Consider the following 10505-nt stretch of genomic DNA (forward strand, 5'->3'; position numbering starts at 1 on the left):
TTGTATGCTAAAATTTTTGAAGTGGAATAATGAGTTTGCAACTCAGAGTACAAAGAGATCCTTGATATAATACAGATATCTTTGAAACCTGGTCTAACGAAAATAGGTGATAATACATCTTGAAACATTACAGTACCATAGGATAGTGGTTGGAGCAAGAACATAGATTGAATGATCGTGGAAAAACAAATGTAGGTAAAATTATGGGAGTATAGTATACTAGTGACCATATTGTAATATGATACACACTTTGTAGTTGTAGCAAGTCTATTTTGTGTTAGTGGTCCTTGGAAAGTTGTAGAGCATGGCATCTCCATGAGATGGCGTGTGAGCGTCCTCGTATTTATGTAACATAAAAGGGCATATTGTTATAGGACCTAGAGAGGCATACACACCCCTTTACCATGTGTCCTTGACAACTCATATATCTTGTCTAGTTTAATTCAATAGCATTTGTCATAATGTTCTTTGACACTCTAAAGAATGCATGGTTTATTGGTTGGATACACTTGAGTGCAACATATTGGTTGTAGACGTTGGGAGGTGAAGTTTAATATTCAAGAGGAATTCATTAATAAGTTGAATGAACCATGAGATTAGAGTCATGCCCCAACATTCCACTATTCCTTCGCTTTGCCTCTCGGAAATCCTACCCACTATTCAAATATTCATGTATCCCTCGCTTTTTCTGAGATATTCTAGAGAATGTGTCCATATCTACGAATAAATGCTATGAATAAAACATAAGAGATACAACAACATAGACTTCGATTTGTATCCGTGTTCCTTTTTCCTTTGTGGTTAGGTTGCAACTCTTAATATTTTCCACTATGTAGCACTCATGGTGACACCAGAGTTGTTTATATATATATATATAACTAACATTTGATAGATCACAATAAATCCCTCATAAAGTGGAGTTGATTTTTATAGCCTTTTCCTTAGAGATGGTTGAAACGGCACCAATAGGGCAAACAGAAACCCAATGCACTTGTCCAAGCACCCACATTTCCCACCTAATTAAAAAGGATCTGATCACAATAATGGGATACATGATTATCTAGCAACTTCAACAAGGTTTGGAATTTCAAAAGAGACCCACTCGAGGATTTTCACACCTCTCTAACCTATTTTTACAATTTCAACAAAGAATATTGTTATTTTTGTTGGCATTATGATTCAAGTGTTGTCCTTGATGGCAACTCACTCAGAGGTTGGTACAGGTGCTCAGAGGTTGGTACAGGTGCTCAGAGGTTGGTACAGGTGATGGCAACTTAATCAGAGGACAGATCTTAGTACAGCATGCCAAGAAAGTTCATACACGCAGGTTCGTTAAGCCCAAGTAGCGTATACAAGCAGGTTCACTATATACCAAGTCGCGTATACGCAGGTTCTCTATATATCAAGTCGCGTGTACACGCAGCTTGGCTTCAGTAAAAGAGCGTGTATGTGGAAAAGTACCTTTGGTCCGTGGCGGTTAGTCCTTGGAAGTTGTGCCTATGGTTTCGGACCAAGGTGTCTTGACGGGCGTGTCGATCCCTCGTTTTGAGGTTGATGGTATTGTGTTACTATGGTTTTGGACCGTGGTATTGTGAAGTACCTAAGGCTATATAAGGAGAAGATCATTAGGCAAAGGAGCAAGTGTTGGGTGTCTGACGAAGTGAGAAGATCTGGTATTGTTGGTTATCTGTTCGGGACGCTTGGCAAGGGTCAGATCTGACAGCGAAGGTATAAGTAATTATTTCTAGATCTGCACGCGGGTTGCCTTTGGTGAAAGCGCGTATACACGCGGTTTTGGTACAGTGAAGTAGCGTATGCATAATAAGATTTGATATTTCAGGTTGCTGCTGATTCTGGTGGTTGTTGCAGAGTTCTGGGCTCTGGTTTGGGTTCTGTGATCTTGATGACAGGGTTTCAGTGATTTAGTATTGGGTTGTTTAATGAATTATGATGCAAGTATAAGTTGATGATTGTATTGCAGTAATGTTTGTTGTGTACTCTTGGATCCAGTCTGAAAATTGATGAAACGTGGTCCCTGAAGGAAAGAAGGTTGTAGGGTCAGCACCTACGTACTAGTAAATGGATCGGCTAGTACAAGAGCTGAGGGGGTTGTAGCTCCCTTCCAGAAGTAATTGGAAAACGAGAGAGGGTTGTAGCCCTCTGTAGGTTGTAGCCTGCATACTGGTAAAGGACTGCACCAGTACATTGTAAAAGAAGTTTCTTATTAAAGAAGAAAGAGACGAATTGCAGCAGGTGGTTTTCACCCACATTGGGTTTCCACCTTATATCATGGTGTTCATGTGTGTGGCTCTTGTGTGATGTTCTGTTCTGTTTTTCTGCACCTGTTTACTGTTAATATGCTTAATAATGTTCTGATGCATTTACTGAAGATTAAGCTAACTGAATTATAAGATCTCTGGATATACGCGGGTTTCATTAGACACAGTAGCATGTACACGCGGGTTCACTTAATTGAAGTAGCGTATATGTTTCTGAGTATGAAATTGGAAAGTTTTTACTGATCTGATAATACTGATTCACCCCCCCCCCCTCTCAGTATTATTTCCAACAATTGGTATCAGAGCCGGTCCTTCAGAGGAAGCTTGATCGCTTGAAGGAAAAGATCCATCAGAATGGCTAATCCAGAAAGAGAGGCACACATCAGGGCACCAGTCTTTGACGGGAACAATTTTACTCACTGGAAGATAAGAACCACTGCATATCTACAATCACTTGGAGCATAAATTTGGGGAATCGTAGAAGGAGGATACAAATTCCCATCAGCAACTCCTACAGATCCAGCAGAGAAAAAGCAATATGAGCTCAATGCCAAAGCTGTTACTGTCCTATTGAGTAGTTTGACACAATCAGAATTTATGAAGATCATGCATTTCAAATCAGCTAAGGAAATATGGGACAAAATCGTCACAAGCTACGAAGGAGATGATGAGGTAAAAAGAGCAAAGCTTCAAACTCTCAGAATCCGGTATGAAACTCTTAAGATGCATAGTAATGAAAGCATAGCTAATTATTTCCTGCGTATGGATGAGATTGTGAATTGTATGAGGGATCTGGGTGAAGAATTTGAGGAAGTTGTCTTAGTTGAAAAGGTTTTGAGATCTTTGTCTGCTAAATTTGATTCTAAAGTATCTGCCATAGAAGAAAAGGAGAATGTGCAGAAAATCACCATGTCACAGCTTCACGGGATCTTAACTGCTTTTGAAATGTGACAAGAGGTACCACCAGAAGCCGCATTCGAAGTGTCAGAGGAAGAAGATGAGGTAAATTTTGTCAAGAATCTTGAACGGGGAACTGGACGATTCAAAGGTAAGCTACCTTTCAAATGTTTTCTATGTGGTAGAGTTGGTCACTATGCTGCTAGATGCCCTCATAACAAAGGAAAGATATCTGAAGAAGATGGTAGAAGCTATTATACCCATATTACAAGTCCATTCAATGATAGTGAAGATATTAGAAGTCTCATGGCACATGAAAAAAAGAATGCTTCATCCAATAATAGCAAAGATATTAAAAGTCTCATGGCACATGAAAAGAAGAATGCAGAAACTGAAGAAGTTACCAAATTAAATGAACAATTGGAGACAGTAACCAGGGTAAGGGAGAAATTGCAGGATGTAGTAAAGGATCAGAGCATAACTATTCAAAGGCTTGAATCAAAGATCCTCTCTCTAAAAGAAGATCTTAAAAAATCAAGAGAACAGAACAAAGAAGCTCTTGAAGATCAAGAACATGAAGTGATCAAAATAAAGCGACAAGTGGAAGAAGGAAGAAAAGCTAAAGAAGACCTAAGGAATCAGTATCTGATAAAGGAAGAACAACATCAAGTTGAGGTAAATATCTTGAAAGGTAAACTAGAAGAAAAGGATAAGCTTTTACGATTTCAAGATAGTACTAAAGTATTGGATGATATTCTTAATAGCCAAAGGTCTCCTGCTATCAAAACTGGTCTTGGTTTTCATGAATATGTTGAAGGTGAATCTAGTTCACAAGGTGAGGCAAGAAACTCTAATGAGAAATCTGAAATGCTCAACAAGGAACAACCAAGGAAAGAAATTCCTCAAGGAAGATCCTTTACTCCTAACTATGGACGTGATAGACAATTATTTCCTCCACTGAATAATGTTGAATGTTATGTATGTCATAATCTTGGACATGTTGCAGCCAGATGTAGAAGTAGAATGGTTCAAGAAATATCATCGCATCCCAGATATTTCAGAGGATATTGCTTTGCCTGCAATGCATATGGACACAAAGTAATTGATTGTGATAGAAGGAACATGAAAAATGTAAGGTGTTATACATGCAACAACTATGGGCATAAAGCAAGGGAATGCAGGAGTAGATTTCAAAATTCAAAACAAGAGGACCATACATCATCACAGTTCCAGGAACTGAAGAAGACAGAGACAGAAAGGTGTGGCATAATTCAGACAGCTGACATAACAGACACAGGGGAATCTGAAAGTGATGAAATTCAGTATTCCATCCTGCATACGCTGATATAATGAAGACAAGTCGCGTATATAGGTGAGTTACAGGCTGCAAAGTCGCGTATATGAAGAAAGGGCAGCAGAACAGACCCAGGTTCAGTCATGGTTGGCTCAGGCTCAGGGGGAGCAGAACAGACTCAGGAAATGGTTCAGTCATGGTTGGCTCACACTCAGGGGGAGCATATACTTCAAATCATTCATCGTTGGCATTATGGTTAGAAGGTGCTGATGAAACTAAATGATACATCTTGTTGTTTGGTCAAAGGAATAGTATTGCAGGCTAATGCTTATGGTAAAGATCTGAATGGCTGGTCTTAGAACCTGCATCTGCTCAGGGGGAGCATGGATGGATTGATACAACTTGGCATAAACAAAGGGGGAGCCAAATCAGAAACTTCAGCATGTACTCAGGGAGAGTATGGACAGCAGTATGGACAACAAAAGGTATACCAAAGAAGAAAATATCTTGGTCCGCCCTTTGCCCTTGATGTCAAAGGGGGAGAGTGACTTGGTGTGGTGGTTGCCATCAAGTCCAAAGGGGGAGATTGTTGGCATTATGATTCAAGTGTTGTCCTTGATGGCAACTCACTCAGAGGTTGGTACAGGTGCTCAGAGGTTGGTACAGGTGCTCAGAGATTGGTACAGGTGAGGGCAACTTAATCAGAAGACAGATCTTAGTACAACATGCCAAGAAAGTTCATACACGCAGGTTCGTTAAGCCCAAGTAGCGTATACAAGCAGGTTCACTATATACCAAGTCGCGTATACGCAGGTTCTCTATATATCAAGTCGCGTGTACACGCAGCTTGGCTTCAGTAAAAGAGCGTGTATGTGGAAAAGTACCTTTGGTCCGTGGCAGTTAGTCCTTGGAAGTTGTGCCTATGGTTTTGGACCAAGGTGTCTCGACGGGCGTGTCGATCCCTCGTTTTGAGGTTGATGGTATTGTGTTACTATGGTTTTGGACCGTGGTATTGTGAAGTACCTAAGGCTATATAAGGAGAAGATCATTAGGCAAAGGAGCAAGTGTTGGGTGTCTGACGAAGTGAGAAGATCTGGTATTGTTGGTTATCTGTTCGGGACGCTTGGCAAGGGTCGGATCTGACAGCGAAGGTATAAGTAATTATTTCTAGATCTGCACGTGGGTTGCCTTTGGTGAAAGCGCGTATACACGCGGTTTTGGTACAGTGAAGTAGCGTATGCATAATAAGATTTGATATTTCAGGTTGCTGCTGATTCTGGTGGTTGTTGCAGAGTTCTGGGCTCTGGTTTGGGTTCTGTGATCTTGATGACAGGGTTTCAGTGATTCAGTATTGGGTTGTTTAATGAATTATGATGCAAGTATAAGTTGATGATTGTATTGCAGTAATGTTTGTTGTGTACTCTTGGATCCAGTCTGAAAATTGATGAAACGTGGTCCCTGAAGGAAAGAAGGTTGTAGGGTCAGCACCTACGTACTAGTAAATGGATCGGCTAGTACAAGAGCTGAGGGGGTTGTAGCTCCCTTCCAGAAGTAATTGGAAAACGAGAGAGGGTTGTAGCCCTCTGTAGGTTGTAGCCTGCGTACTGGTAAAGGACTGCACCAGTACATTGTAAAAGAAGTTTCTTATTAAAGAAGAAAGAGACGAATTGCAGCAGGTGGTTTTCACCCACATTGGGTTTCCACCTTATATCATGGTGTTCATGTGTGTGGCTCTTGTGTGATGTTCTGTTCTGTTATTCTGCACCTGTTTACTGTTAATATGCTTAATAATGTTCTGATGCATTTACTGAAGATTAAGCTAACTGAATTATAAGATCTCTGGATATACGCGGGTTTCATTAGACACAGTAGCGTGTACACGCGGGTTCACTTAATTGAAGTAGCGTATATGTTTCTGAGTATGAAATTGGAAAGTTTTTACTGATCTGATAATACTGATTCACCCCCCCCCCCCCCTCTCAGTATTGTTTCCAACAATTTTTACAAAAAAATTCACTGTATTTGATGAGCAAGTCACTCCATTAAGGTCAACAAAATGTTTCTCCCATGTTTACTTTCTGGGAGGCATTTGTGATTCTAACCAACCAGTGGTAGTTGGATAACGCTGCCAACATTAATTTATTTTCTTTTGCTTTCATTATCCAAATATGAAAGTCTTTGCAAGTATTGTATTGAGTGTTCTACCTTCCATATTTCTTTATACTGATGGATAAGAAATGTATTTGAGAAAAATGGCGCTTAATAAATAATATAACCTACATCACGCGTTTGCTCAGGACAAATATCATAGTCCAATATTATTTTAGTATAGGGGAGAGATTCCTAATGTTGTGCAGGGAATAGTAATTGATATAGTACTAGTCCCACCAAACCACCAGAAATTGAGACTTTTGCAACCAATATTTAAATAAAGATAAATAACATTAAGTATAAATAAGTATTAATTTATGTCCAAAATTTCCCAATACATTGACTGGGACCACAACTATCCATAAATAGTATCTTAATACTTAAGAGTGAAAACCATATTGACCCAACTAGAAAACAGATAAAACCATAAGTGCTTCCAAAATGGTCTATTCCAGAAGTACAAAGTAGCAGTCACTTCAACCCCCACTCATTAGAAATGAAGCTTTGTATCCCAAATAAATATCCATACCTGCACATAATAAAAGGGAATGTATGTCAGCCATAACTGTTGTGTTGTTCAACAACTAAACCCCCTATGTTCAATAAATGACACCAAACCCAATAACATTTAAACCCACTTTGTTCAATAAATGACACCCAAACCCAATAACTGTAATAAATGACACCCAACTCACTCTATTTCTCAATAAACAAATCAAAGCACATGGATCAACAAACAACAAATTCCCAACCATTAGATCACATCAAATTAAATCTAGACCACACATTTGAAATGAAGCCATTGCAATCCATGTCCATCCATGTCCACCAATTAAATTCAAGTGCCAAAAACTATAAAAGAAGTTCAACCACTATTGAAGTTGCATCTTATGCTTTCAAACTATTCAGCAACCTTGAAGAAAAAACATCACAAAACAGTTGCCAGTATATCCAAGTTAGTTATATCAATTACAAGACATTTTTCTTACAGTTCTGTTTTCATTTATCAGAGTTCTTACAGATTCAGTTTCACTTTCATGAAAATAAACACACAACCTATAGTTCTATTTCACAATTCACCTACTTCTATTTCTATGTTTAGACTTATAGACATATTGATGTGCCCGACAAGATTTTATTGAAAAGCATAATCAAATGGCTAATACTTAAGAAGAGCCGACATATAACCAGGAGGATCAGACAAAAACAGACTGTAAGGAAAATACGGTTAAGGATCACCAACATATAACCACAAGGATATGACAAAAATAGATAGTAACAAAAAGACTATTAAGGGGAACCGAGTTATAAGATGAAAACATCCAGTAAGGAAAATACTATTTTCCATATAGATGAAAACATACAGTAAGGAAAGTAGAGTCCCCAAAACAACACTTATAATGATGATCCAGCCCGAGGCACTAGTCATCAAAATCTATGATTGGTATTATGAATGATCGGAATCAATAAGAATCGAAGCCCCTCAGCTCATTAGATGCAGCTATCACCCATGCTATCACTATGAAATGCATTCCTCGCATACGAATTAGAATCCTAGCACACAAATATGGAACTCCACTCATAGGAGTTGTGGCCACTGTAAGATATGTCAAAATAACCCCCACCCAAGTGTGAAATCATGTGAATGATCTAGGGAACTACGTTAATAAGCTTTCAAGTGGTTAACATAGTGTCAAATCACCATAAAAATGCATGCAATAAGGCTAGTGCTCCATCACGAGATGTTGGACACATCATAACAAAGTGGTTCATGTGTGCAATTCCCTCATATCTCCTAGGACATTTTAACTAGGAGACTTCAAACTCGAAATATCTAGACAATGTGAACAACGAGAAAGTAAGCTAGTGCCCTCAATAAGAATGATCTCCAAAATTGCAAACCATAAGAAATTCAGCATCCAAAGTGCTAGGGTGCTCCATCTTAATGAAGATTAATCACAACCAAACCATGGTGAGGCACCCTTAATTTAACCATCATACCAAGAAGAAAATTATTAACACTTGAAACTTAGGGAGACCCTAAGTTGATGGGTTCCCACTACATGAAATGCATGAAGTGTTTAATAGTTGCGAAGCTGAGACAACCCAAACATGCCAACACTTCCAAATAATGAGGGTGCACCAGAACATCAAGAGTTTAAATCATCAAGCACATGCTAACTCATCAATTAGGCCACCACTAACATGCTAGAACATCCCATCCCACACTCACCAGCAACCATCGTGGCAATAATTTCACCCCAAGGTAGCACCATTTATAAGCCAAAACACAAATGCACTCCCTATCCATCAAAACATCTATCAATGTGATCTTGCAAGCTTCATCCTTGTGACAAAAATTCACTAGTGTTGTGATGCAAATCACAAGTGCAAACCTCATGTAACATGAGGGGCAACAACCTGTACGAAAGGGGTTATCCTTGTGGTTGTTTATTGTGGTGTGGTTTTAAGTTTTAATTGTTATAGCACCAAAAACCTTTCACACAACAAGCCCTATAATTTCAATTACCAAGATAAATTCATGCATAGGAAATCTTGGTGTGGTTTATTTCTTTCTTCCTATTTCTTTGCATGCTCGTCTGTGTATTTGAGCATTCAGTGCAAGCTATGCTAAAGTGACTGAGATTGTAATAGGTAGAGGTGTCCTCTAGTGTCAACATCACCAAATAACAGATGAAGACATATACAAGACATCATAGTAGCATATCGAACAAGATGCTACTTTGAGCAACAAACGCCCCAAGATAGCACCATTTATAAGCCAAAACACAAATGCACTCCCTATCCATCAAAACATCTATCAATGTGATCTTGCAAGCTTCATCCTTGTGACAAAAATTCACTAGTGTTGTGATGAAAATCACAAGTGCAAACCTCATGTAACATGAGGGGCAACAACCTGTACGAAAGGGGTTATCCTTGTGGTTGTTTATTGTGGTGTGGTTTTAAGTTTTAATTGTTATAGCACCAAAAACCTTTCACACAACAAGGCCTATAATTTCAATTACCAAGATAAATTAATGCATAGGAAATCTTGGTGTGGTTTATTTCTTTCTTCCTGTTTCTGTGCATGCTCGTCTGTGTATTTGAGCATTCAGTGCAAGCTGTGCTAAAGTGACTGAGATTGTAATAGGTAGGGGTGTCCTCTAGTGTCAACATCACCAAATAAAAGATGAAGACATATACAAGACATCATAGTAGCATGTCGAACAAGATGCTACTTTGAGCAACAAACGCCCCAGCTACTTTTATCATTTATCTTCTGGATGGACACCATATTAGCAAATCGCTAAACAGATTTTTACTTTTTTTTCCTTGATGATACTTTGATGACTTTTAAGTTCAGAGGAGAACATAATGATCATATCAGGCTTTTACTGCAAGCACTTAGGGAACAATCATGTCAAACTCGGTAAATGTTGTTACTAAAAATCTAAGTTTTCTTCCATTTCCATCCAGTTACATCACTGCAGTGGAAACGTAGGGATGTGGTCAAAGGATAGGTTTGGAGAAAGGGATGTTGAGGCAATAACTCTATTAGTAATCTTAAAATTCTATAATAATACATATCCCAATGTCAGCTAATCACTTACAGAAAACAACAAAACAACAAAAAACAACAAACAATGAAACAATATTTTAAGTAGTCAAACTGAATAAGAGCTCTATTGGGAAATGCATAAAAAAACCAATCAATACAGTCATGGTATTTTAAGTGTAAATACAAGTTATCAAAACAACAATCACTGATAATTTTGAAGAAGTACAACAAAATGATTATGTATATTTTATTTTTCAATGATACTAACATACATGTTGATAATTTCCTGTAATAAAGAAGAAGTATTTTTACCTTGTATGAA

The sequence above is a fragment of the Pinus tabuliformis genome, chromosome 4_2, assembly GCF_031772625.1.
Source record: "Pinus tabuliformis cultivar Carrire ecotype Pingquan chromosome 4_2, CPIR1, whole genome shotgun sequence".
NCBI lineage: Eukaryota > Viridiplantae > Streptophyta > Pinopsida > Pinales > Pinaceae > Pinus > Pinus tabuliformis.